General features: G+C 36.8%; 1 protein-coding gene across 5 annotated transcripts in view; it reads left to right on the top strand.

Moving 5' to 3' along the window:
* Positions 1-27,826, top strand: part of LOC127853429 (DNA ligase 1-like) — a 182,968-nt gene that overhangs the window by 92,710 nt on the left and 62,432 nt on the right. The window contains exon 1 of one of the 5 annotated variants that reach the window (XM_052387963.1): positions 20,876-21,383. The exons of the other annotated variants lie outside the window; for them this stretch is intronic. The gene's annotated coding sequence lies outside the window, so the exon portion shown is untranslated. Of the gene's footprint in view, positions 1-20,875; positions 21,384-27,826 lie in introns of those variants that run through there. 5 annotated transcript variants of the gene reach the window in all.

Raw genomic sequence — 27,826 nt, 5'->3', positions numbered from 1 at the left:
GTAGATGAGCGGTGAAGTTTGTAGAAATTGACTGGCATAGACAATTACAAAACAAATTCTCATTATTGAGTTTACAATTAGTATCTAATGATACAAATACAAATTTACTATATTGAATAAATATGGGGCAACGCATAACTTTTTTGTTTTTTTGCTATAACATAAAATTGTAAACAACAACAACTTGATGATAATTTTTTTGCAAAACATTTTTTGGCTATAAAATGCAAGCTAATAAAAACAACAACTTACTGTTCCTTTTTTCAGAACACTTTTTGTAAAGCTGTAAACGTAAACATGTATGCAAATTTTATTTGGTGTTTTCTTCCCCCTCATAATGTGACAGTCAATTCTGAAATAAAATAAAGCGAGCCATGCTTTCCAGCGATTAGCGAAACACTAAAGTCTGGAAATTTTGACGGAATCATAACAAAAAAGTATGCAAATCAAGTTTTATGTCCTCCAGAAATTTTACATATAAATTGAAAGATTTTTATCATGGTATGAAACTAGATGATTAACTTTTACGACATGCATATCAAACTTTGGGATCCATCATTTTAATGCTTATTTACTCTTTTGCATAAAAGCAGAGCTTATTTTGTTTCTAAATACTTTCGCCTTGTCCAGACTTTACTGTTTAGCATCATCAATAGGTTTAGACATTTTGATTTTTTTTTTTAAAGCTGCATATTTGCTCTTAAAAAAATTCTGCTGATTTTTTTCTTAAGTTTTTTTTTGCTCACAGACCAGTATATTGACCACTTGATCATGCAGTTGAAACTTGTATATGGTTTTCAAATCTTGCAAAGCGTTATTTAAAAAGAAATCCGAAACATTAAATGTTTAATGGTGATGTGATTGCCTTAAAAAAAAGAATCAATATCATATGCTTCAAAATAGGATGTCTTTTAGAGATTCCAAAATTGCTTAAGCATAATAATTCAATTTTCTGGACGACCATTACGTTTGTAATGGCATTCTTTTTCTACTTGACTCGCTTTTTCAATTTATCATTGTTTCGTTGCAGTTTGTGTGACTGGATATAATCCATTGAAAAATAAATAGGAACGATTCTGAGGGCTGAAAAATGTTGCCATCTAGAAAACTATTGATAAAAAGGAGAAGAATACTTAAGATGAATTAAGTCTGATTCTCTTTCCCAATAAGGTCTGTATTTACATGAAATTACATTTGAAAAATGGCTTCACTGGTCATAAGGAACATTTGTCAAAATTGGTCTCGGCTCGAGTTAAACTACAGCTCCCATGATAAGAATCCCGATGGAGTAAAGTTTTGAATATTAATATTGACTTGATTAATCTGCTGAATGGAATTGATCGATGGGTATGTTTATAGTTTATGAAAACTGAAGATTTAAAGGGACGTGTAAACAGTTTTTTTCTTAGATAAAAACTTTTTGAAATGTCATCACAGTTTTGGCTTTTACTAAGCCTTGATGGTTATAAGCAATGATAATCAATGTTTGACGGTCCAATTTAGAGCTTATTTATGATACGATAATGTAAAGAAGTTTCAGCAGCTGAGGCTGCATTATGTGAGGGTCTAGATTGAAGCTCAGCACTTCTACCTATTAGATTCATATTTGATGTGGTCATGTGTAGTGTGTGTGGGGGGAACTGGAGGACCCAGAGATAACCCCACCAATCCAGTATGGTGACAACCAACGAAGGTGGGGGGAGTCGGAGGACCCGGAGAAAATCCCACCTATCCGGTATGGTGACAACCAACGAAGGTGGGGGGAGCCGGAGGACCCAGAGAATATCCCATCCGTTTGGTATGGTGACAACCAACCAACATGGGGGAAGTCAGAGGACTTGGAGATTATCCCACCTGTCCAGTACGGAGACAACCAACCAAGGTGGGGGAAGCCAGAGGAGCCGGAGATAATATCACCCGTCCGGTATGGTGACAACCAACCAACGTGGGGGAAGCCAGAGGACCCGGAGAAAATACCACCCGTCCAGTATGGTGATAACCAACCAAGGTGGGGGAAACAGGAGGACCCGGAGATAATCCTACCCATCCCGTATGGTGACAACCAACCAGAGGGCCCAGAAATAAACCCCATGTCCAGAATGGTGACAACCGACCAAGGTGGAGAAGCCAAAGGACTCGGAGATAACCCCACCTCTCCGGTATGGTGACAACCAACCAAGGTTGGGGAAGCCAGAGGACCCGGAGTTAACCCCACCCGTCCGGTATGGTGACAACCAACCAAGGTGGGTGGAGCCGGAGGACCCGGATATAATCCCACCCATCCGGTATGGTGACAACCAACCATGTGCCAAAGAGGGATTGAACCTTCAGGTTGCATAGGCGTGAAGCGTGTCAACCAAATACTGGGCTCAAGGGATATCCCACTTATATTCGATAGATTAAGTTAACCATTATTAATATGTAACAGTCAATTGTAGGGATTACAAAATGTAGAATAGTTGCACGCATGGATTACAAAAAGACAGTTCAATGTAGGGAATATTGATGTAAGAAAGTTCAATTTAAGAAATATCTATGTAAGACTGTATAATGTAGTGAATATCAATTTAAGACAGTTTAATGTAGGGAATATAAATTTAAGACAGTTCAATGTAAGGAATATCAATTTAAGACAGTTAAATGTAAGGAATATCTATGTAAGACAGTTCATTATGTAAGGAATATCAATGTAACACAGTTCAATGTAGGGAATATCAATGTAAGACCATTTAATGTATTCAGGAATATCAATGTAAGACAGTTCAATGCAGGGAATATCAATGTAACACAGTTCATTGTAGGGAATATCAATGTAAGACAGTTCAATATAGGGAATATCAATGTTAGACTCAGTTCAATTAAGTGGCTTTCAGTATAAAGAGTTTAGCAGAAGGATGATAAATGTAAGGGTTAAGAAGTCCAGTATAGATTATAGTAGGCAGCCTTAGTGAGGTAAAATGTATGACTGTTCTTAGTAGGAAGTACCAATTAATTGTAGTTTGTTTGTAGTTTTTTTTTTTTGGTTCTTATCTAAGTATGGCTTTAAATAAATCTTTTCAGCAGCAGTTTTTATACTTTTTTTTCATCTAAACATATAAACTTATTTTCAAATGTAAATAGACTTAATCATGCTTTTAAGATTTTCTTGCTTGTTTGACATTACAAAGGCATCTTGTTTATAATTAATGTGAGCACTAGGAAACATGAACATGTAGTTACTGGTCAGTCCACAGTGTGATTAATGGCATTACAATGACAATATGAAGGTATGATCAACAGATATGTCCAGGAAAATGTCAAATTTTTGGCCTTTGGATCCCCTGGTTTTAATTAAGTCTTGAAGGAAAAATGTACGATCTTCATTCCTCTGCAAGCAATCCACTATAAAGCACTCAATCAGGCAACTGGCCTTAAACTGGCATAAAAACTTTGACCACAGTCATTTTTCAAAGTCCTGGAACATGATGAATTTCTTATAAATGATTCACTGGTCAGCCAGGCTTAATCACTTGAATTGGTAAGAGCAGACTGGGTAGGAGAGTGTTGCATGGCCAATCAGTAAAGTTGCTGAATGGTTCCAATTTATTTGAAATCATTTTGCACTCATTTCTTTTGACACTAACCATGGGCCTATCACTTGAGTCTAATTATTAGAAAAGTGTGTTGCTGCACAGGGGTTATGGTCTAGTTGGTGGAAGCACCAATCTGAAATCTTGTCCTCATTTCTACTATTTCTGAGATAAAGGTAATTACAATTTGAAAAGACAAAGAACAGAGGAGAATGCAGTGCATTGTAGTTGTTTTAGAGGGGTTTAAACATATTTTACTAAATGTAATTGGGTTTTTTCAAGTTCTTTTAGAAAGGCTCTCCTTACAGTGCAAGCATTTGTTTGCATGAATATTTAGTTTTAGTTTAAACCTATTTATTTAAGCTTGATTGCATAGAAAGCCTATGGCTTATTCGATACGCTCTCAAGTTTGTTTCCTGGGCCTAGAACAAGTACTTAGTGTCTCTGGGGAAGATTTAAAGAACACTCCCATCATGGGGATCGAACCCGTGACCTCCCGGTCGCTAGGCGGACACCATATCCACTACACCACGACAACCTCGAAGACCCCTATTTAGTTTTTAACAGAAGCTCAGTCATATAACGTGGTCAGTTAAGCTGCTCAATCGTTTTCTGGTCAATTTTAGCCCAGCTAAAGCATTAACTTGTATTTTGTACACATACAATTAATTGACAACTGGCCCTGGGAGAAAATGGCTGTAGAGATGATTTTATCACAGATCTTCAAGAATCACTGCGCAACCTTTGTGGCTGCGCTTGATTCAAACTTTGAGTCTGATTTGACAGTCCAGCGCTATACCAACTGAGCTTGCCAGGCCCTGGCAAACTAATTGCGTCTTGAGATCTTAGCAATTTTGATACTCAAAATTAGTAAAACTGAATTCCTTTTATATTTAATGGGGATTGGTTGTATGGAAATTCAGAAAATTGTATAAATTATATTGGTTCAGTTTTTCATTTGAATCAAATGTACTATACATTACTTATATACACACTTTATGCATTATTTATAAAATACTATCTTTTGTAACTAAATAGACCCTTGTGCATGCAATTCGCCAGATGAACAGACATACAATCTTTTTCCAAAAACAAAAGTTGTAAAGCTTGTTGGCTTAAAGCGTGTTCTATAAATACACAATGATAAAGTTTGTTAATGTTATAAAACGTGCTTATGAGACTTTTTGAACTGAATGTACTCAACAACAGTTTGACTTTCAGCAGATGCATAATACTCTCTTAAATCGTTAATTGCTTGTGGTTATTAAATGTAATCCTTTCTTGAAACGTTAGGATCATATTCACGTTTGTTGAATCTTTAACTTTTTTCCTATTGAACTATATTTAAAAGGAATTCCGTCGACTTTTTATCAAGAATTTAATTACAGAAATAATCTTGGAAATCTTTTCAAATTTGAGATCAAAAGCATTTAAATTTCTTTAATGATTATTTCTCAAACAAATTATTGCTAACAAGTATAGATCTTCTGAGAAAACTTGGCTGGCACTTAAAATCATTTCAATGTAATAAATCTCTGACAATTTTGATGTTTAAAACAGATGAAAAAAATCCATTGGTATTAGAAAACTTACATGATTTTGAGGAGATTTTAAATGGATTTTTTCACTTTGATGTTCCTTCAGTTAATTCTCAGAACATATGGTCTGTAGAGCCATATAACTTCAGTAGTTTACATATCCCATAAACATTCAAAGGCTGCTTACAGTAGCTTATTGACCATATTCAAAGCTGAAATCAGAAAATAAACATTTATTTTGATTTCAGCTGGAAACTATAATAAACTCCACTCCTCTCCCAAAGGTTATCATAACCAAATACTCTTAAGTAAATATCTTGAAACTTCTGTGAGCACCTTGTAAAATACCATATTTCCTAACAAAAATTTTGTTCACTGCTTAGAAGTTTTAATGTTGTGTAACCCATGCTTTGCTGTAAAAGAAGCACCTTCACTTGTATAACAAATTTTGTGCAATGTAACAAATTATTATGAATATCGGTGTAATTGTTTCACTAAAATTGTAACTGAGAAAATGCATTTTCTCATTTCAGACATTAATGTTCTGTGATAAATGAGGTACATAAATGTTTATGTAAGATTCATATTTGTCTACACAGGATTGTGTTTTTAATCCTTCAAGTTTAACAATATACCATCAGGTTAAACTCATATTGACATTCTAAACATGACTATGTTCTTGCTCAGTATTGACATTCTAAACATGACTATGTTCTTGCTCAGTTGGTCGAGGTCTGCTGTCTTACTCTCTCACTATAGCGCTGGACTCCATTTCCAAGGATATCGGGCTCGATTTTGGCCTGACCATGTGACTTATGTTATGATTGGACATGAACTCATTTCCTACAGCAACTACTCGGATGGAGGATTTGTCAGTAACTAGTATAAGTATCTAAGTATGTGCACATAATACTGGTAAAGAGAGACAGAGGGCTAGCTGTTCACTGTGATGTGACTGAAAACTGAGGAAAAAGGCAAAATATTATCAACACATAAAAACAAAGAATCTTACAGGTCAATGCAATCTCACACAAGAAGGTCCGGTCTGTTTATAGTTGTGTCTCACATGTCAGGTCCTGTCTGTCACATATGAGATTTTCCTAACACTCTGCGGTAGTGTCTCACACTTTCTCTCATGTCTCACACTTTATGGACATGTCTCACTTTTTATGGTCATGCCTCACTTTATGGACATGTCTCACGCATTTCCCTAGGTCTTGCACTTTATGGTCATGCCTCACACTTTCTGTCATGTCTCACACTTTATGGGCATGTCTTACACTTTCTCTCATGTCTCACACTTTATGGACATGTCTCACACTTTCTCTTATGTCTCACACGTTATGGTCATGACTCACACTTTCTCTCATCTCTTATGGACATGTCTCACACGTTTTCTCATGTCTCACACTTTATGGACATCTAACAGTTATGCCTGACACTTTAGAGCCAATCATCTGACAATAGCACACAATCCAACATTGTTTTAAACACAATGCCTGCCAAATTATTGCCCACCTTGAACACGAATCTGTGATTGCCAGGAAACTTTTCAAATAAACAATTATTGTTATCATAAAAGTATATATGATAAATTTTACCATTGTTTTCTCAGCCAGCCTGTTTTATCTTTGATTGCTTGGGTCTGTTCAGATTAATCTAGCCTCTAATTAATGTCAGGAACAAATTTAATAGTTTTGAGAGGTAGTGGTTCTGGTGAGATGCATTAAAGTTGTTTGAACACTTATTTTGTCAGCAATTGAACATTAACATTACCTTCAGCATTGATCAGTGCTATGTTTCAATCTACAATAAAAGAAGTACAAGTAGTAGCACAACAGTAGTAAAAGTAGTGGGAGCAGCAGCAGTATTAGCAGTATTAGTAGTATTAGTATTAGTAGTAGTAAAAGTAGTAGAAGTATTAGTAGAAGCAGCAGTAGCAGTAGCAGCAGTAATAGTGGTAGTAGTAGTAGTAGTAGTAGTAGTAGTAGTAGTAGCAGCAGCAGCAGTAGCAGTAGCAGCAGTATATTAATTGAAAACATTGACAGGTTAATTTATCTTGCGCTTGCTTAATCATTGCTTAGGGATTATTTCAGTGTTTGGAAATATAAGGTATTCTTTATTAGTGTGAGGATGAGGACTTCTTTCTTTTATTGCCACTTTTGACCATGGAGCAAGAGATAAAGCAATTATATATCCAGGCATTAACCCTTTAATGTTTTTTAATTATTGACCACCACAGCTGTTGTGAAATGAATTAAGAATCCGTAAATTGTAGATTATAGAATTGTGAAACCATGATCTTCAAATCCTTTGCAAGGATTGATTTTGCGATAAAATTAGATTAATACAGCATATGCTCTCCAACAGCTGGCTGTAGAATTCAAAGTTTGATTAAAAAGCTTAGCATTGTAAAGCCCAATGTTTTTGTAGTTTGCTTTACGCTCAATCGCGGATCAAATTCCGAGATTTGAAATGGAACATCTGACAATATACATGTTTCCAGGGAAAGTTTGTTGAAATAATGAACATACAACAAGTTTTTATTGCTTGTAAGCCAGTTTTGATTGAAAACAATAGCATCTAGGACAAGTTTTCCAACTGCGCTGTTTGTGTGAAATAATTTCATTTTGCAATTAACTAACCATTCAAAGAGCATTTAGAGGGTGGGGGATGCAGGGGGGGGGGGGGGGGGGGGGGGGATAAAGTGTTGCTAAAGGATGGCCAATCAAAGGGAATCAAAGCTTTGCATAGGTAGACTATTTGAGTTTTCATTATGAAATTATGGGATTTAAAGTTGTTATTAGGTCATCAAAAGCATTTTTGCTCTAAGCTCTCATTATTTAAAATATATAACATCTTATATTAACTGTTTTTAGTTGGTCGCGTTAGCGGCCGACTAAATTTACAGAGCATATTTTGCAAATCAGTATGTGCTTAGAAGCCTTAGCTACGGTAAGAACCGCAACTCACTCTGCTAGGGACGATTACCGCTGCCTGTCTGCAGCAGAGGACAAATGATTCTGCTCTAGCAGTGAGTGTATATACCAGCTTGTAAGACGACATTGGCCAGTCAAGTGTTTATCATTGAAATCTGTACATATTGGCTGCTTTCAGGGAAAACGGGGCTAAGTGCATGTCAAATAAGATAAGCCTGTGCACACTGATAAGCCTGTGCAATGCGCACAAGCTAATCAAGGACGACAACAGCGAACAACTTCAGTGCCTTCAGCGCTTGGATTTATTGTTGTCACTATATCTGTTGTAGGTCATACAAACGTTCTTTGTAGAAAGCAGTAAAATGCTGTAAATGTATAGAAATTTGTCGGTATGAACTTTCGTGGTTTAATAAAAAAACACTCATTCGTTGACACGTGATTTCGTGGATTTCAATTTTTAGCTCACCTGATTGCTCAGGTGAGCTTTTGTGACTGGTCTTTGTCTGTCGTATGTCCGTCCGTCCATTAACATTTGCTCGTAAACATTCTAGAGGCCACATTTCTCGTCCCATCTTCATGAAACTTGGTCAGAAGCTTTGTCCCAATGAAATCTTGGCCGAGTTCGAAACTGGGTTGTGCCTGGTCAAAAACTAGGTCACTAGGTCAAAAAAAAGAAAAACCTTGTAAACACTGTAGAAGTCACATTTCATGCCCAATCTTCATGTAACTTTGTCAAAATGTTTGTCTTAATGATATCTTGGTTGAGTTCAAAAGTGGTTCCGATCCATTGAAAAACATGGCCACCAGTGGGCGGGGCAGTTTTCCTTATTTGACTATAGAGAAACCTTGTAAACACTCTAGAAGTCACAATTTTTGCCAAATCATCATGAAAGTTGGTCAAAACATTAGTTCAATTGATGTCTCGGACATGTTCCAAAATGGTCGAGATTGGTGAAAAAACATGGCCGCCAGTGGGCGGGTCATTTTTCTCTATATGTATATAGTGGCAGTTTTCCCTATTTGGCTATAGAGAATCCTTGTAAACACTCTAGAAGTCACAATTTTTGCCCAATCATCATAAAAGTTGGTCAAAACATTGGTTTTATTGATATCTCCGACGAGTTAGAAAATGGTCGGGATCTGTGAAAAAACATGGCCGCCAGTGGGCGGGGCATTTTTCTCTATATGTATATAGTGAAAACATGTGAACACAGTAGAAGTAACATTTTTGGCCCAATTTTCATGAAATTTGCTCAGAACATTTGTTTCCTTGATACGAGAGTTGAGTACAAAAATGGTTCCGGTCAGTTGAATAACATGGCTGCTGGGAGGGGGGCAGTTTTCTCATTATGCCCCCCCCCCCCCCCCCCCCTTCGAAGAAGAGGGGGTATATTGTTTTGCTCATGTCGGTCCGTCCGTCCACCAGATGGTTTCCGGATGATAACTCAAGAGCGCTTATGCCAAGGATCATGAAACTTCATAGGTACATTGATCATGACTCGCAGATGACTCCTATTGATTTACAGGTCACTAGGTCAAAGGTCGAGGTCATGATGACCCGAAAAAGTAAAATGGTTTCCGGATGATAACTCAAGAACGCTTATGCCTAGGATCATGAAACTTAAAAGGTACATTGATCATAACTCGTAGATGACCCCTGTTGATTTTCAGGTCACTAGATCAAAGGTCAAGGTCACGATCACCCGAAATAGTAAAATGGTTTCCGGATGATAACTCAAGAACGCTTAGGCCTAGGATCATGAAACTTCATAGGTACATTGATCATGACTCGTAGATGATCCCTATGATTTTCAGGTCACTTGGTCAAAGGCCAAGGTCACGGTAACCCGAAATAGTAAAATGGTTTCCAGATGATAACTCAAGAACGCTTATGCCTAGGTTCATGAAACTTCATAGGTATATTGATCATGACTCGCAGATGACCCCTATTGATTATCAGGTCACTAGGTCAAAGGTCAAGGTCACAGTGCCAAAAAACGTATTCATACAATGGCTGTCAAGGTCACGGTGACTCAACTTAGAAAAATGGTTTCTGGATGATAACTCAAGAATGCTTACGCCTAGGATCATGAAACTTCATAGGTATATTGATCATGACTGGCAGATGAAATAATGATGAAACTTGACCAGGATGTTTGTCTGGACAATATCTAGGTCAAGTTTGACATTTGGTAAAGATTGAATGAACCGACTCCTCTCAGGTGAGCGAACTAGGGCCATCTTGGCCCTCTTGTTTCGGAAGACTGACCGTCATTATAATTAAACTTTCATTAAAACAACCAGAGTAATAACGAAGCATAATCTGCTAATCTGTGTTGACAGCAAGACTTGAGGTTAATGTGCACTGAAGCATGAAAGTGTTGCAGATAATTGTCGATAAAGCGGCCCACTTGTGGGTCCCTCTCGCTAATTGCCATCAATGTTGCAATAGGTCTCCTAGTAGTAACAATTGACTTATAAGGTCCTCATAATACATGTGTGAAAACCGTTATGTCTCTTTTAAATTTAATTGGCACAAATATCTCGGATAACCGACAACAAAAGAAAATGTCGGAAATGACATTTGGAAATGACCAGTTTTGGATTAAAAATGTATACATAATCGTTGGTACTTGAATTCGTGGTTCAGCGGACCAACGAAATCCACGAAAATTTGTACCACACGAAATTTAATGGTTTTACAGTAGCGTCTGTTATGTTACTACTGTTTGACGCTGTCATTTTGGGGTTGGCTGAGCCAGTATATTGACCTGTTCATATGTCTTTACAATGTTATTGTTTCATTACTTTGTCTCCATTCAAAGCCAAGATTATTTTCCAGAAAATCTAATATTACAAAGGAATGTCTCTAAATGTGTGAAAGATACCATAAGACTGAGTACACAGGTTTCAGAGATATTTTGCCTTGAATTTGAGATTTGTGACGCTTAACCATGTGTGAAGTGCATTCATGTATATTGGGCACTTGATTTTTAATGTCAAAGTGGAACATTAATTAAGTTTACTAATCAAGAAAACAAGCTTATTGATTGGCTAATTGGCTGCCATTTGACTATTGCGCGTTTTGTTGATCACATGACTAAAACTTTGATCAGTGTTTTTTTGCAGAATGCTTTATGATTCTACTTTAACGAGCATAATACTAATACATTGGATGCAGTGCACATACAGTTTTGAATGTTCAATATTCATAGACACCCATCAATGTGATAACATTATATTCGTGTCCCTAAATGCCACTTTCCATCTCAGATTACTCAACCAGTGCTGTTAATTATAAAGCACAAAAAACACAAACAAAAGCATTTTTTCATATTTTATGAAAACATTTTAATTGTTGTAAAATATGCTGCCACTGTGTTCACACTGACCATAATGGTTTATTTGGTATGTCAATAACAAGTTTCAACAATTGATAGTGTATTGTATTATTGTAAAACAAACATGAGGTCTGTAATGAATATTTATGATTGCTTTTATTAACCTTTCGGCATCGCGCCTTTATCAAAACAATGGAAAAAATCTGTCGACTACATTTTTACGTTTTTTGACAACCAATGCTCACATAAATAATTGACAAATACAGGCACAATGCAGAAACGTTAATAAAACAAGTGGAATCAGAGGGTGAATAATTATGTAATATCCCTTTAGATAATTACACTGAGCTTATTTATGATTGCACAATTAGGAGCAACGATTATGTTGTACCAATGTAAAACTCTCACAAACTTTTTTATTTAAAATTTGGTGGTAAAAAACTCTTGTTCTTGGTAGAGGTTGGTACAAAAGCTGAAATTGGTTCTTATCATATGAATATCGTTATTTGTAATTTTTGTTATTGGCTGCATTCTGTTTCAAATGTGTGATAATCAGCAATCACAGCAGGAATTATTTAATCCTTTACCACTTAGATACGTATTTGACCCTTTACCTATTAGATATGTATTTAACCCATTACCACTTAGATACGTATTAAACCCTTTACCACTTAGATACATATTTAACCCTCAGCCTATTAGATATGTATTTAACCCTTTACCACTTAGATACACTTAGATACGTATTTAACCCTTTACCACTTAGATACGTATTTAACCCTTTACCACTTAGATACGTATTTAACCCTTTACCACTTAGATACGTATTTAACCCTTAGCCTATTAGATATGTATTTAACCCTTTACCACTGAGATACGTATTTAACCCTTTACCACTTAGATACGTATTTAACCCTTTACCACTTAGATACGTATTTAACCCTTTACCTATTAGATACGTATTTAACCCTTTACCACTTAGATACGTATTTAACCCTTAGCCTATTAGATATGTATTTAACCCTTTACCACTTAGATACATATTTAACCCTTTACCACTTAGATACGTATTTAACCCTTTACCTATTAGATATGTATTTAACCCTTTACCACTTAGATACGTATTAAACCCTTTACCACTTAGATACATATTTAACCCTTTACCACTTAGATACGTATTTAACCCTTTACCATTTAGATACATATTTTCACGCATTTGTAGTCTATAAGAAAGTTACATTTAATAAAAGACCTTTCTCACTAAATTCAAGTTTTAAAGGCTTCATTTCCAACCCTTAGATACTGATGAGCAGCAAACAGCATAAAACCTGCTGAACAGACTGCGAGTTACTCGCAGGCTGTTCTGGTTTTATGCTGTTTGCACATTATAAACCATTTTCACTTTGCTTCTGAGTGGTAAAGGTTTAAAACTGATGACCAACTGGTGTTGGGCATTATTTTTTTGTAGAGAAATCAGTTTATAAACAAGCTTAGCTGCTCTAGTCCTCAATAAACTCTGTCTTAACTTCAGAAAAAAATAATCGTTGTTTTACTAAGCATGACAAATGTGCATTAATAATCTAAAGAGGTTATTGTGTCTGTAATTAAACTATTATGTAAACAAATAAACAACTAAAAAAACATTTAAAATACATTTCATTTTCACATTTCAATTACAGATAATCATAGAAGATAAGATGGGTAAACTTTCATTGGAAAATAACAGTACTTTTGGTTTTTATTTTGCAAAGTGTCTGAGATACTTAAATTAATGGCTGTCCAATCTTAAAACTCAAGAATTTTCTAGGCTACAGCTTGCCGACTGCCCTGGCTATCTTGTTGCTATAGTAACACTGACCTTTCTGAAAATAAATCACAAAAATGCCAATAACTATTATTGTGTATTCCACACTCTTGTTTCCTGTTTCAATTTTACTGGTTTGTTCCTGTTTGGGTTTTTACTGGTTTAATCAATTCAATCCAGATTTACTTGATTTTGATGGTCTATAATGATTTCATCTGTGTGAGTCACAGTGTATTTATTTCTAAGATTAGGGTAGGGGGAGGGGGGGGGAAAGCTTGGTCAATTTCTGCATATACCCTTTGCAGGCTGGGAAATTTTATCGTCTGCTAAAATGTCGTCTGCTGAATTGGTAAAATAAGAATATTCTTCATTTTTTTTTCCAAAGAAATTACCATCAGAATAGCAAACAGTTTGGATCCTGATGAGACGCCACGTTTTGTGGCGTCTCATCTGGATCCAAACTGTTTGCAAAGGCCTTCAAAATTCGGTTCCAGCACTGAAAGAGTAAATAAATTACAGTGCAGTGGGAGGGGGGGGGGGGGCTTGGGTGGAGTGGAGGCTGAGGGCAGTGGGTGGGGGTGGGGTTGGGGTTGGGCTGACAGATTGATGGGATGGGATGGGCGGCAGACAGAGGGAGGGTGAAGGAGGCACAGCGGGTGTTGAGGAGGGAAAGGGAGTTCAGAAGGCAGAGGGGGAGGGGTGTGAAACACGGAGGAGGGATGCAGTTACTCTGATTTATAAAATCTGATGCATTACATAGGTAAAATTATTAGATGCTATTTCATACTGAATGTGACAGAGATTCTTTCCAGAGACATCTTTGGTCCATTGTTGTTGATTTTGTCCTGGTCTTTGTCGTAATGTATCTTTTGATGGAATGGGAAAGCAGGGTGTAATGCATGTATGTAAAGTTTGGTCACAGATTAGTCCGTGCAGTCAGCAAAGTCTAATCAGAGATGACCTTTTCCAGCTAAACTGGAATAAGACTTCCATTCAATTAAAAATACCATTAAAGTGGAAAGTGAAGCCCCTAATTAGCCTGTGCACGGCTCATCTGTTGTTGGCATGGAAGCACTTGGGTATCTTATTGGCTGACAAAAATCTACCCTTGTGCCCTTAGCAAACATATTTTGCTGTCCGCGTCGTGCTAAAACCTGAACATTGGCTCTAAAATCAAAGTGCTTACACTTACAACATTGAAACTTCATATGTAGCTGCACATTGATGAGTTCTACACGCCACATTCATTTTTGGGTCACTAGGGCAAAGGTCAGGGTCATTGTGACCTCTAATATTCTTCCGACAAGCTTTCATTTATTCAAAACTGCACCCACAGCCGAGCGTTGGCACCCGCTATGCAGTGCTCTTGTTATACCCCTAGTTCTTCTTGAATGCTCTGAGCTTTTATAAGTACATACTTACAACTCAGAGTTCTTCCTTGTAACCCATTTTTTTATGTAAAAAAATTATGTCTCACGTATGTCTATAAACTCGAGTTTAATCAGCCTAATACATCGTTACAAACACAATACCTGTTATTACCGATATCAATTTGCGAGTGGATTGTGGAGAAATACTCAAAACAAAAACTTTGTACAAAACCCGTTATCAAACCGAAAGCCGAAGTTTTGAATTTACTATTCGATCTATCTTACGGATGTTCCGGAGATAGTCCGTATATTACGATTGGTAGATTAGACACGAGATTTATCTCGCCGATGATTCTGGAGATGGTCTATAGCGTATTTTTGAACTGGAATTACTCGGCTTTGTCCATTGCAAAAACATATACATTTAAAAGAATCGTTGACGTGTTTGAAACTTTAGATTAATATCAATATTATGCGAGCATTACATATCATGTAATTTGTTTTTATTTGCGCATTATGGATATATTTACGATCTATTTGTGTTTATTTATGCCAGAAAATAGTTTATGTGGCTAATATTTTGGATTAAACTGCCGCCCGGATTCTGGGCGGGGGACATGGAAAATGTTGTAAGCTGCAACTCCCAGCGACCCAGAGGGTCAATAGCTGGGAGTTGGATTATTGCAACTAGTTAAAGCCCCACAAACGTTTAGGACGTATATAGGAGTGAACTTGTCTGTCGGTCAGTCTGTCTGTCTGTCGGTCAGTCCGTATTTAGTGTCCGCTCTCTAATTCAAGTTGATTTTATCTGATCTTCACCAAACTAGGTCAGATGTTGTATCTAGATGATGTCTAGGTCCAGTTCGAATATGGGTCTTGCTAGGTCAAAAACTAGGTCTCAGGGTCACTTAGTGCGTTTTAAACATTGAGCATGGTGTCTGCTCTCTAATTCAAGGTGTTTTCATCCGAGCTTCACCAAAATTGGTCAGAATGTGTATGTAGATGATGTCTAGGCCAAGTTCGAACAATTACATGGGTCATGGCAGGTCAAAAGCTAGGACACGGGGTCACTTAGTGTGTTTTAAACATTGAGCATGGTGTCCGCTCTCTAATTCAAGTGGTTTTTATCCAATATCTGCACCAAACTTGGTCAGAAGTTTTATCTTGATGATCTCTACGCCAAGTTTGAACATGGGCCATGCAGGGCCAAAAACTAGGTCACGGGGTCACTTACTGCGTTTTTTAACATTCAGCATGGTGTCCGCTCTCTTATTCAAGTAGTTTTCATCCGATCTCACCAAACTTGGTCAGAAGTTTTATCAAGATGATCTTAAGGCCAAGTTCAAACATGGGCCGTGCCAGATCAAAAACTAGGTCACGGGGTCACATAGTATGTTTTACACATTCAGCATGGTGTCCGCTCTCTGATTCAAGTAGTTTTCATCTGAAGTTGTAACTAGATGATGTGTAGGTCAAGCTCGAACATGGGCCATGCGGCGGGTCAAAATCTAGGTCACGGGGTCACATAGTGCGTTTTAAACATTGAGCATGGTGTCCGCTGTTTTTGTGAAGACAACATGCAAAATATTCTGTGTCAATGTGGCATGTGGGGGTATTCCTCACGTCTGTGACAAAGCTCTTCAGTTTATTATGCTCCCCCAAAATTTATTTATTTATAAAATAAATTTATTTATGAGCATATAGTCGCCGCTTCGTCTGTCTGTGCGTGTGTGCGTCTGTCTGTCCATCCATGCACAATTTTTGTCCAGGCTATTTCTCAGCAACTAATGACCGGAATTCAAAGAAACTTTATGGGAAGCTTCACTTCCAAGAGGAGATGTGCATATTATCAGCGGGTTCTGGTCGGAAGATTTTTCACAGAGTTATGGCCCTTTGAAATTTTCCATTAACTGTACATATAGTGCAATTCTTGTCCGGGCTATTTCTCAGCAACTAATAACCGGAATTCAATGAAACTTTATGGGAAGCTTCACTACCAAGAGGACATGTGCATATTATCAGCCGGTTCTGGTCAGATGATTTTTCACAGAGTTATGGCCCTTTGAAATTTTTAAGTTGCTAAACCATCTATCGTATTATTTTGTCCAAAGTTATGCCCCTCAAGATGTTTCCTTTTATCTGAATATATAGTGCAATATTGTGACAAAAAAAACTTTGGGGAGCATCACCCGTCTCAGACGGTTTCTTGTTTTTGTTGTAATGAAGAATTTATGCCAGGATATTGGCTATCATTTAAAGGTCAACAAATTAAAGTCCATTTTAATGTGACTTGTTTGTGTTTAAGATATAAGCAGTCTTAACACTGCTGTTTTTTGGTAGATTGGGCATTATAGTATATGGCATTATTCAATGTCTGGAGAAGGCAAAAAAATCACCAGTGTCCATAGTTTGAACTGTCCAGTTGAATTTATTTACGGCTGTTTTCACACGATCCCCTGCAAACGAATGCTGAATTCCGGACTGGTGCCACTGGGATGGGTTGATTAAGATTAAAATTCATGAGCACAGACAAGATGAACTGTAATAAAATTTCTAATACATTGATTTTTCTGTCCACCGAATAATGACCAGTGACAAAGTTCCCAGGATCTCAGGCCGGCGCTGTGTGAATTATTGACCAGTGTCTTGAAAGTTTACAGAAAATGAACTAAAAACAGGGAAAAAACACATTACAGCTAATTATTTCTCATGATACTGGATAGTTTTCTAGCTTTCAGATAACATGTTTGCTACACCCATTAAGTCGTAAATGTTTGTCTGTTTTGTTTGCCACGATAAGGAAAAGTAATGTTTAAAAAGAGGGAATTGTTACAAAACTAATATTTGAGTAGCAGTGCGAAAATGTGAAAATTTGAACTGGTCTATTTAAATATGATGAGTGTAATAGTACAAAATGCTTTAAATAGTGTATAATAGTATAATATACTAAAACATCAAAATAAAGAGTTTAGTTGAGCAATCCGCACAGGCTGGCTAATCAGGGAAGACACTTTCCGCCTTATAAACTTGATTTTTGCCAGGAAGAGACTTTCTTCAAATGAAATATACCACAGGCTAATCTTGGATGGCACTTTATGCACATGCATTAAAGCCCATTTTCACAGAGCAGGGCCAATATATTAAAGATTTATAATATATAATATTGATTCCTCTACTTGTTTGAAGTATGATTACCCAGTCACATGCAAGAACTTTAAGTCACAATTTGACCCCAAGTTGGACTTTTTAGGCTCAGTTAAAGTTAAACCTTTCAGTGCGGGAACCGAATTTTAAAAGCCTTTGCAAAAAGTTTGGATCCAGATGAGACGCCACAGAACGTGGCGTCTCATCTGGATCCAAACTGTTTGCTATTCTGATACTATTCTTTGAAAAAAAAATGAAGAAAATGCTTATTTTACAAATACAGCAGACGACATTTTAGCAGACGACAAATTTCCCAGCATGCAAAGGGTTAAATATAATCTCAAATGAGGGCTGAAGTTGGAATAGACAGACTGCAAGTCTTTGTACATTGAAACAGATTTTTTAAGTCCTAAATATTTGTCCCAGCATGGTCTTTTAAGTCAACTGGTGAATTCAAAAACATAGGTTAAGGGCCTATGATGTCCAATATTGGTCGTAAGTTTGAATGCTGCACTTTGTTCTGACTTGATGCCAAAGTTTGCTTTTATCACTAGTTATTCCAACTAGAAATAGTTTGTATCTTCAGAATGTGTTTTCATAGGGTCTCAAGATTGAAATCTGACTGGACTTATGTTTCAATTCGTGTTAACTGGTCCTCAAATGAAGTTCACTGCCATGGTCCCATATAAAGTGACCTTGACATATCTGCAGTTGAGTGACACATACTGAAGTTTAAATTACTGGTCCCAATTTTGAGAACTGGTAAAAGATGGTCTTAAGGTTTGGGATGATATTAGTCCACAATTGAACTGGTTGTTTTTTAAGAAATCCTTATAACTCAGGACACAAGTAGAAGAATCCGCTTTTATGGACTTAGTTTTTTTTTCCTTTTACTGCATGGGAATATTTGATTAAAATTTAACTTCCTGAGGGACTACAAATGCGTAAAAATACGTATCTAAGTAATAAAGGGTTATATGATGTAAAATGTGACCTGTTCATGCGAAAACGGGTCTTATGCCATGTGGGGCTAGGGTAGTTCCCGACCAGCCTTCACATCCACACAGTCTGGTCAGTATAACCCTTTCCACAAACAAGACCCTAAAATCTTATGTGAGTAAAGCAGACAGGGCCGCTGGCCAAACATGGAATAGGACCTTTTTTTGCATGACCGGACTCCTATGTCAAGAGTTGTTCTGGCAAAATTATTATTAATGTCTAAAGATACAATTTGTGCCAATAGCCGCATATCAAATTACTATATTTTGCTTTAAAGTCCTGGCACCATTATTTATTTCATCCTCCTTAACAAATCAAGTCCATTACCAGTCCGTTTTAAATTACTGTAGACATTTTATTGTTACAAAAATTCCAAACAGACAATTGTTTGATTGCGAGTACAAGTCCCATTTAATTGTGGCGACGTCTATTTCTAAGCGTTCATTAAAACTTTCTCTACAACCCGGCTGGTACTTTACCGCGCTCAGAGAAACATTATAAAATTTTCAATTACTATATTCATGGACGTGGTTCTTATTAATTAAATCTAGGCTTTTATACAGATTTAATCACCATTGATTTTCAGTAGAACATTATTTCTATTAAAGAACAGTCCTGTCGGTTTTATTACGACTGTCAATAAAAATGAAAAAAACAACATTGGCTATATAGTTTAATTAATCAATGTCACCGTTGGATACTGGAAGTATTCTAAATTTTACTGTATTAATTTGAAATTGATATGAAAATTGTGCAAATTTTAATCAATAGCCTAAGGTTTCTGACCAGTGTAATGATGATGGATTCATATTTTTAGCAGATAATGGTTGACGTTATATGATACATATATTGATAAAAAAAACAAAAGCAATTTATAATATTTTTTGAATTGTTTTTGCCTCTTCAATTTTATGTTTGACGTTTAGTAGTAGTAGACTAGGCGGTGAAGATAAGAGTTGCACACGTAGTATTTAGCCTTGATGTCAATGTTTCATTTAATAAATATTTCTCTTTTTTTGCATTTTTTTTATTGATACATTTTTATTTAGGTGTTCAATGGTTAAAGATATGACTATTAGGCCATCACTTCTTTTCCCTAATTATTGCATGTATAATTTGTTTTCGAGAAAAAAAAAACACTTATAAAAAGCACATTTAAGGGTATAAATGTTAGAATGCCCTTAAAGAAACTTGTTACACAAAGATAATATGTTATTGATTTTCAGTTTGTCACTTTTGAGTATGTTAAAATACTTTCCGTAAGAAAACCAGGATCAAAATATCATTACAGCTAAAAGTCATTTTTTGTTGCCAACACAAATTATGCTTTTCCAGGTAATAAAAAATATTCCCCCCCCCCCCCCCAAAAAAAAACATGTTTTCATTATTACAAAACAAACAGTTCAATAATTGCTCACAAATAAAATAATAGATGTAGATATTAAATAAATACAACTTCTCCCTATGATAGACTTTTTCCACATAACTGTTAATCTACTCAAAAATGAAGAGTTTTGTTATCTAGGGGAGACAACTTTGATAAACCTTATTCCTTCTTGCTGTGGAGCATTTCTTGAGGAATCTACCAATAAATATTCCCAAGCCATGATGCCCAGTACCAAATACATGCTCTAAGTATTCTTGGAATGAAAAATGCCCAGATATGCTAGTGGTATTTCATTTTGATACTGGGCAGACATGAGCTGGTCTATGTAACGTCTCTTTCCAGCTGTAAAAATTGGTCGATTTCAGACAAATTAAACTGGGAATCATTTTGAAACCGATTACTTATTCTTCGGTTTATGGATACATATCAGGCAAAAAATCACTCACTATTTTCGTTCGAAAATGCGTGCTTATATTTGTCCATTATGTTATTTATGATGGAGTTTTAGCACACGATGGACACAAACTTAGCTTCAGGGAACACAACTATGAAGGTTGTTCTCCTGCTCTGGATTCAACATTTGAGTCAATAAATTCCATTACTCAGAGCAATATTTGCTTACTTGAATATTTCGACTATGTAACATAGTCTTCAATGTGCTGGTCTTATCTTTAATGTGAGTTAATTGTTGTCTGATAGAGTTATATGGTCGATGGTACATGTTGACACCATATTTCTTGAATGTTCTGTGCAGAGCTTCTGACGTGCCCCGGATGTATGGCATACCTATATTAATCTTTTGGTTTTTGTTGGAGGATTTATCAGATGGTGTTTTGTCTTTCTTCTTGGGGATCGTAAACATCCACTCTGGATAACCGTTGGCCCTTAGTGCAGTTTTGCAGTGTTCAATTTCTGACTTTTGGTCATGTTGTTCACTGACTATTTTCTCTGCTCTGTGGAATAGTGACCTAACTACGGACCATTTGTGGTCTAAGTGGTGGTTGGAATTGATGTTTAGGTACTGGTCGGTGTGTGTTGGTTTTCGGTAAACAGTAACCTTGGGGGAACCGTCGTCGTTCACGTGAACACAAGTGTCCAAAAAGGGTATCTTACCATCTTCCTCTTGTTCTGATGTAAATTTGATGTGTTCATCTATGGAGTTCAAGTGCGGGGAGAACGACTCAATATCATACTCATGAAGCTTGGTCATTGTGTCATCCTATGTCACGTGACTCGCTCAACTGACCAGCACATCGCTGATGAAGACTATGTGATATAGTCAAAATATCCAAGTAAGCAAATATTGCTCTGAGTTATGGAATTTATTGACTCAAATAGCTTCAGGGAGTTTTGTTTGGTTAAACGTAATTTTGCATTTTACTCATATCTCAAAATTTGTAAACCAAGGAATGTACTATTTTCCAGAAAAAAGAAGATTTAGACTGAATGCGTATTTGATATTCAGGCTAAATCTACTGTACAAGAAAACATGGGATAGAGAAGTTTCAAATAATTTAAACCTATTTGATTTAGCTTGAATGCAACAAAAAATCTATTTAAGTCAGACATTTTCTGGTACATTGCATGGGTAAAGCCAGTATTTTGCTAAGTAGATCTTGAATTTTAACTAAGTGGGGATTGAACCTGAGACCTGTCGGCGTAAGGCAAACATCATATTCCCCACAACATCACAGAGACCTGTCGGCGTAAGGCAAACATCATATTCCCCACAACATCACAGAGACCTGTCCGCGTAAGGCAAACATCATATTCCCCACAACATCACAGAGACCTGTCTGCGTAAGGCAAACATCATATTCCCCACAACATCACAGAGACCTGTCCGCGTAAGGCAAACATCATATTCCCCACAACATCACAGAGATCTGTCGGCGTAAGGCAAACATCATATTCCCCACAACATCACAGAGACCTGTCAGCCTAAGGCAAACATCATATTCCCCACAACATCACAGAGACCTGTCGGCGTAAGGCAAACATCATATTCCCCGCAACATCACAGAGACCTGTCTGCTTAAGGCAAACATCATATTCCCCACAACATCACAGAGACCTGTCTGCATAAGGCAAACATCATATTCCCCACAACATCACAGAGACCTGTCGGCGTAAGGCAAACATCATATTCCCCACAACATCACAGAGACCTGTCGGCGTAAGGCAAACATCATATTCCCCACAACATCACAGAGACCTGTCGGCGTAAGGCAAATATCATATTCCCCACAACATCACAGAGACCTGTCGGCGTAAGGCAAACATCATATTCCCCACAACATCACAGAGACCTGTCGGAGTAAGGCAAACATATTCCCCACAACATCACAGAGACCTGTCGGTGTAAGGCAAACATCATATTCCCCACAACATCAAAGAGACCTGTCGGTGTAAGGCAAACATCACACTTCCCCACAACATCACAGAGACCTGTCGGCGTAAGGCAAACATCATATTCCCCACAACATCACAGAGACCTGTCGGCGTAAGGCAAACATCATATTCCCCACAACATCACAGAGACCTGTCTGCGTAAGGCAAACATCATATTCCCCACAACATCACAGAGACCTGTCGGCGTAAGGCAAACATCATATTCCCCACAACATCACAGAGACCTGTCGGCGTAAGGCAAACATATTCCCCACAACATCACAGAGACCTGTCGGCGTAAGGCAAACATCATATTCCCCACAACATCACAGAGACCTGTCGGCGTAAGGCAAACATCATATTCCCCGCAACATCACAGAGACCTGTCTGCGTAAGGCAAACATCATATTCCCCACAACATCACAGAGACCTGTCTGCGTAAGGCAAACATCATATTCCCCACAACATCACAGAGACCTGTCGGCGTAAGGCAAACATCATATTCCCCACAACATCACAGAGACCTGTCGGCGTAAGGCAAACATCATATTCCCGACAACATAACAGAGACCTGTCGGCGTAAGGCAAACATAATATTCCCCACAACATCACAGAGACCTGTCCGCGTAAGGCAAACATCATATTCCCCACAACATCACAGAGACCTGTCTGCGTAAGGCAAACATCATATTCCCCACAACATCACAGAGACCTGTCGGCGTAAGGCAAACATTATATTCCTCACAACATCACAGAGACCTGTCGGCGTAAGGCAAACATCATATTCCCCACAACATCACAGAGACCTGTCGGCGTAAGGCAAACATCATATTCCCCACAACATCACAGAGACCTGTCGGCCTAAGGCAAACATCATATTCCCCACAACATCACAGAGACCTGTCCGCGTAAGGCAAACATATTCCCCACAACATCACAGAGACCTGTCGGTGTAAGGCAAACATCATATTCCCCACAACATCACACCTTTTTAATGTTCAAAGTTTCTTGCAGAACAATTAGTTTACTTTTGAACGATATGATATAGCCCTTGTAACTCAATGACGTTGTCCCCTCCTTTAGGGAACTATGGGATATTGAAAGTTGCTATGGTCCCTGTAATGTGTCACAGAAATTGTCACTAAGTTAGAAATGTTTTTAGCCCATAAATACATCTTAGATGGCCTTGACATAATGGTGCATCAGAATCAATTTTTGTCCCCTACTGGTTTCAGGGGAGGGGACTTATGGTTTTCGCTCTGTGCGTCTGCCTTTGAGTCTGTCACACTTTTCTGGATCCTGCATTAACTTAAAAAGTTTTTTTATAATTTTTAAGAAACTTGAAACATGGATACATGTAGATGGCAATAGGGAGATTATGCACGTCATTTCATTTTGTTCCTACGTCAAGAATTCTGGTTGATATGGCAACAAATATAGTTATTTTTTTTATATTTGTTTTACTGACAATGGTGGAGTTTCACAGGTAGGGGACCATATTGCTTGGCAATCTCAAGTTATTTACTGTGTACTTAAATAACCAGATCAATGGGACCCACCTTTTTAAACATCACAGTACCAGGCATTGTTTTGGAAGAAGCGTAAATTGTAAGTGCTAATATCCATTAATGTTTACATAATGCCTGCAGTTATTGCACCTCCCTTAAGAATCATTGACATGTTCTTTGTGTCAGAAACGTACCAGTCTTCAAAGTCTATAGTCAGCATCTGTATTCTCATGGTATCGCTATTGTGGAGGCATTCATTTATCATTTCATGGTCAATATAAATTGTCAACATCCAACAGTAAACAGTATTTTTATGCCTCTGAAGTAGGGCATATAGGGATGGCACTGTCCGTCTGTCTGTCCGTCTGTCCGTCACACTTTGCGTTAAGGTTTTGAAAAATGCTCATAACTTCTATGTCCTTTCAGATGTAACCTTCATATTTGGTATACGTGTCTATGGACAAGGCCTTTCCATATGCACACACATTTTGACCCCTTTGACCTTGACATTGAACTTAGGGTCCGCGCTTAGCTTTCAAAAATGCGTTATGGTTTCAAAAAATGCTCATAATTTCTATCACAGCGTTAATATTGGGGGCATATTTCATCTTATGGAGTCAGTTCTTGTTTTTAGCTCACCAGTGAGCACAATGTGCTCATGGTGAGATTTTGAGATTGCCTTTTGTCAGTCGTCCGTCCGTCTTGCATCGTCAACATTTTGCCTTGTGAACGCTCTAGAGGCCACATTTCTTGTCAGATCTTTAAGAAACTTGGTCAAAACATTTGTCCCAATGATACCTAGACTGAGTTCGAAACTGGATCATGCTGGGTCAAAAACTTGGTCACTAGGTCAAAAAGAAGAAAAACCTTGTGAACACTGTAGAAGCCACATTTGATGCCCAATCTTCATGTTACTTTGTCAAAATGTTTGTCTTAATGATATGTTGGTTGAGTTAAAAATGGTTTTGGTCCTTTGAAAACATTGCCACAAGGGGCGGGGCAGTATTCCTTATATGGCTATTGAGAAACCTTGTGAACACTCTAGAAGTAATAATTTTTGCCAAATTTTTTGTCAAAACATTGGTTTCCTTGAAATCTCGGACGAGTTTGAAAATGGTTGTGGTCATTTGAAAAACATGGCCACCAGGGTGTGGGGCAGTTTTCTCTATATGCACATAATGAAAACATGTGAATATTCAATAAGACACATTTCTTGCTTGCCTAATCTTTATGAAATTTGGTCAGAACATATGTTTCCTGGATACGACGGTTGAGTTCAAAAATTGGATCGGTAAAAAAACATGGCCGCCAGAGGGGGTGGGTCTTTTGTCCTGATATTTATATAGTAAAAAAGCTTGTGAACACTCTAGAAGTCACATATTTAGCTAGTTCCTTATGGTCTCAGGTGAGCGCCTTAGGGCCCATGGCCCTCTTGTTTAACCAATATTCAATAAGAAGAATTTTAGCAACAAATTTTTCAACAACTTTCCTATAAACTTGCATCCATTTATAGAAATAAGGTGGGTTTTGTTTGCAAGATTGTCTGATTTAAAGTTAATATTAAACAAAGGGGATTGACAATGTTTCTTTTCTAATATCTATAAAAGGTTACAATCTAACAATTTGTGTTTTATTTTAGTGTTTTTTTCAATGAACAAGAATCTTATTCAAGGACAAACAATTTACTGCAAGATTTCTTTTAATTTATCAAGATGGCCGCATACTTTAAATAAGAACATTAATAATGTAATTTATAGAAAAAACATTTAATAATTTTTTTTTTATAATTTGTTTGTCACTAATCAATGAAAAGATTATAATTATAATTCAATCTAATTGCATCATTTAAAATAACAAAGTTTGGTGAGTTGCATTTGCCATAAATGTGTGCTTAAGTGGTAAGTACCGCGATAATATAGATGAACAATATAAATTTTTATGCACCCGGAAGGGTGGCATATAGCAATTGAACTATCAGTCTGTCTGTCAGTCAGTGATTCCGTCCGATAACTTTAACATTGGCCATAACTTTTGCAATATTGAAGATAGCAACTTGATATTTGGCATGCATGTGTATCTCATGGAGCTGCACATTTTGAGTGGTGAAAGGTCAAAGTCAATGTCATCATTCAAGGTCAAAGGTCAAAAACACAAATCCAAGGGAAGTTATAAGCTTTAAAGGGAGATAATTATCTGTACCTGCCAAATGATAAAGTAAAATAAAATAAATCAAGCGGCGCAGTAGGGGGCATTGTGTTTCTGACAAACACATCTCTGGTTTCTTGACAAAATTCAGTCATAACTTCAGTCTTTCTTAAGATCTTTCATAAGACTGGACCTTAAGTATCAATAAAGTATTTTGTGGTATATATTTGTCTTTCCTATAGATATCCATAGTTTGTTGCACCAGAATGCCATTGTGATATGGAAACTGATTCAAATTATTAACAATCTATAGCTGTTATAAAAAAGCATAATAAAAAAATTATTATGTCAATTAGTGCATGATTCAGTAACGGGTTTTGTTTCTGAAGGTACAAGTTTGATGGCTCCCATTTTTATGGCTTATTCTGAATAAAGTTGATTTCATCCAAGCATAATTAAATCCATCAATGGAAGACCTTAATTACAAGTCCTCCCAATGAAAACATTTAAATGTTAATCAATTGATCAATTAAGGTCATTTGAACTTCCAAAGTTGCGAAAATGATTTGCAGGTAAAGCCGTTTTTCAAGTTGTGTTTATATAAAAGAAGGACTTGGTTTGCGGGCATTGTGAAAGTGCCGACTTGGAATTGAATATAAACATTTAATTGCGACCTGTTATGATTGTGAAAATCAATGAAATCCGAGATGAGAAGTATAATAAAATACCTTATTGATTCACGGTTCATTTATTAAAATCTGAATTGATTTTCACATTAGAACTGGCACTTAAGGATGCTGTGAAAATCTTGCAAAAATAAATTTCTATCGATTTGAACAGTCATTATATTCTATCATATCCAATGTTATTATTGTCTAACGATTTTCATTCAAATTGAAGCAGACAAAATGACAGTTCAATGCATTTCGAGTAATCTGCAAGATTGGTAATGACAATCAATTAAAATAACTTTGATTTAGAGATCAAAAAGCAACTCTGTTTGGAATAATTAAATTGATCTGGCGGCTATTGATTTTCTCTTTTCAAAATTGAATTTGTATTTGTGATAATGGCTTTGTTTGTAAATTAAGTTTAATTTGGTTCGGATGTTATTTGCGTAATTGGATAAACAGCTTTTTCTATAATAGAAAAAGTGAATTTTTGCAGCAGTTAATGACATTTTAGGAGATTTTTTTTCTAGTTATGGTATAATTCCATTAATTATGTAACAAATATTTATTGTGTTGAGGTCCTTGTCTGTAATGTTTTGTTTGATGAATTTAGACAGCAAAATAACAATGTAAGCAGCATCTTATAATCAGATAACAAAAATATGTTTTAAACAAATCTGAGTCAGTATTCTCTTTATTTTTGAACTACTGCAAACAGAAAGCCTGTCTGTGTGCACTGGTGTCACTCTGTCATATTGACAGTGGGCTGTTCAGTCAACATTAAATGTCATAAGTTTGTGGAGTGAACTTCTTCCACGTGTCTGTGGTTAAATTGTAACATCACCAATGTTATCACCGTGAAGTGCAGATGATTGCAAGAAAATTTTATCTTTCTCAGTGATCCACACAATTAGAGCAGTTTGCAATTCTCATTGAGCTGCACATTCAGATTTATTTACCTTGCACATAGTGCTTCACATTCAGAGTTACTTGCCCTGGTAATAGAGCCTCACATTCAGA

The sequence above is a fragment of the Dreissena polymorpha genome, chromosome 12 (assembly GCF_020536995.1).
Source record: "Dreissena polymorpha isolate Duluth1 chromosome 12, UMN_Dpol_1.0, whole genome shotgun sequence".
NCBI lineage: Eukaryota > Metazoa > Mollusca > Bivalvia > Myida > Dreissenidae > Dreissena > Dreissena polymorpha.
Note: the sequence above shows the minus strand (reverse complement) of the source record. Positions and strands in the feature narration are given on the sequence as shown.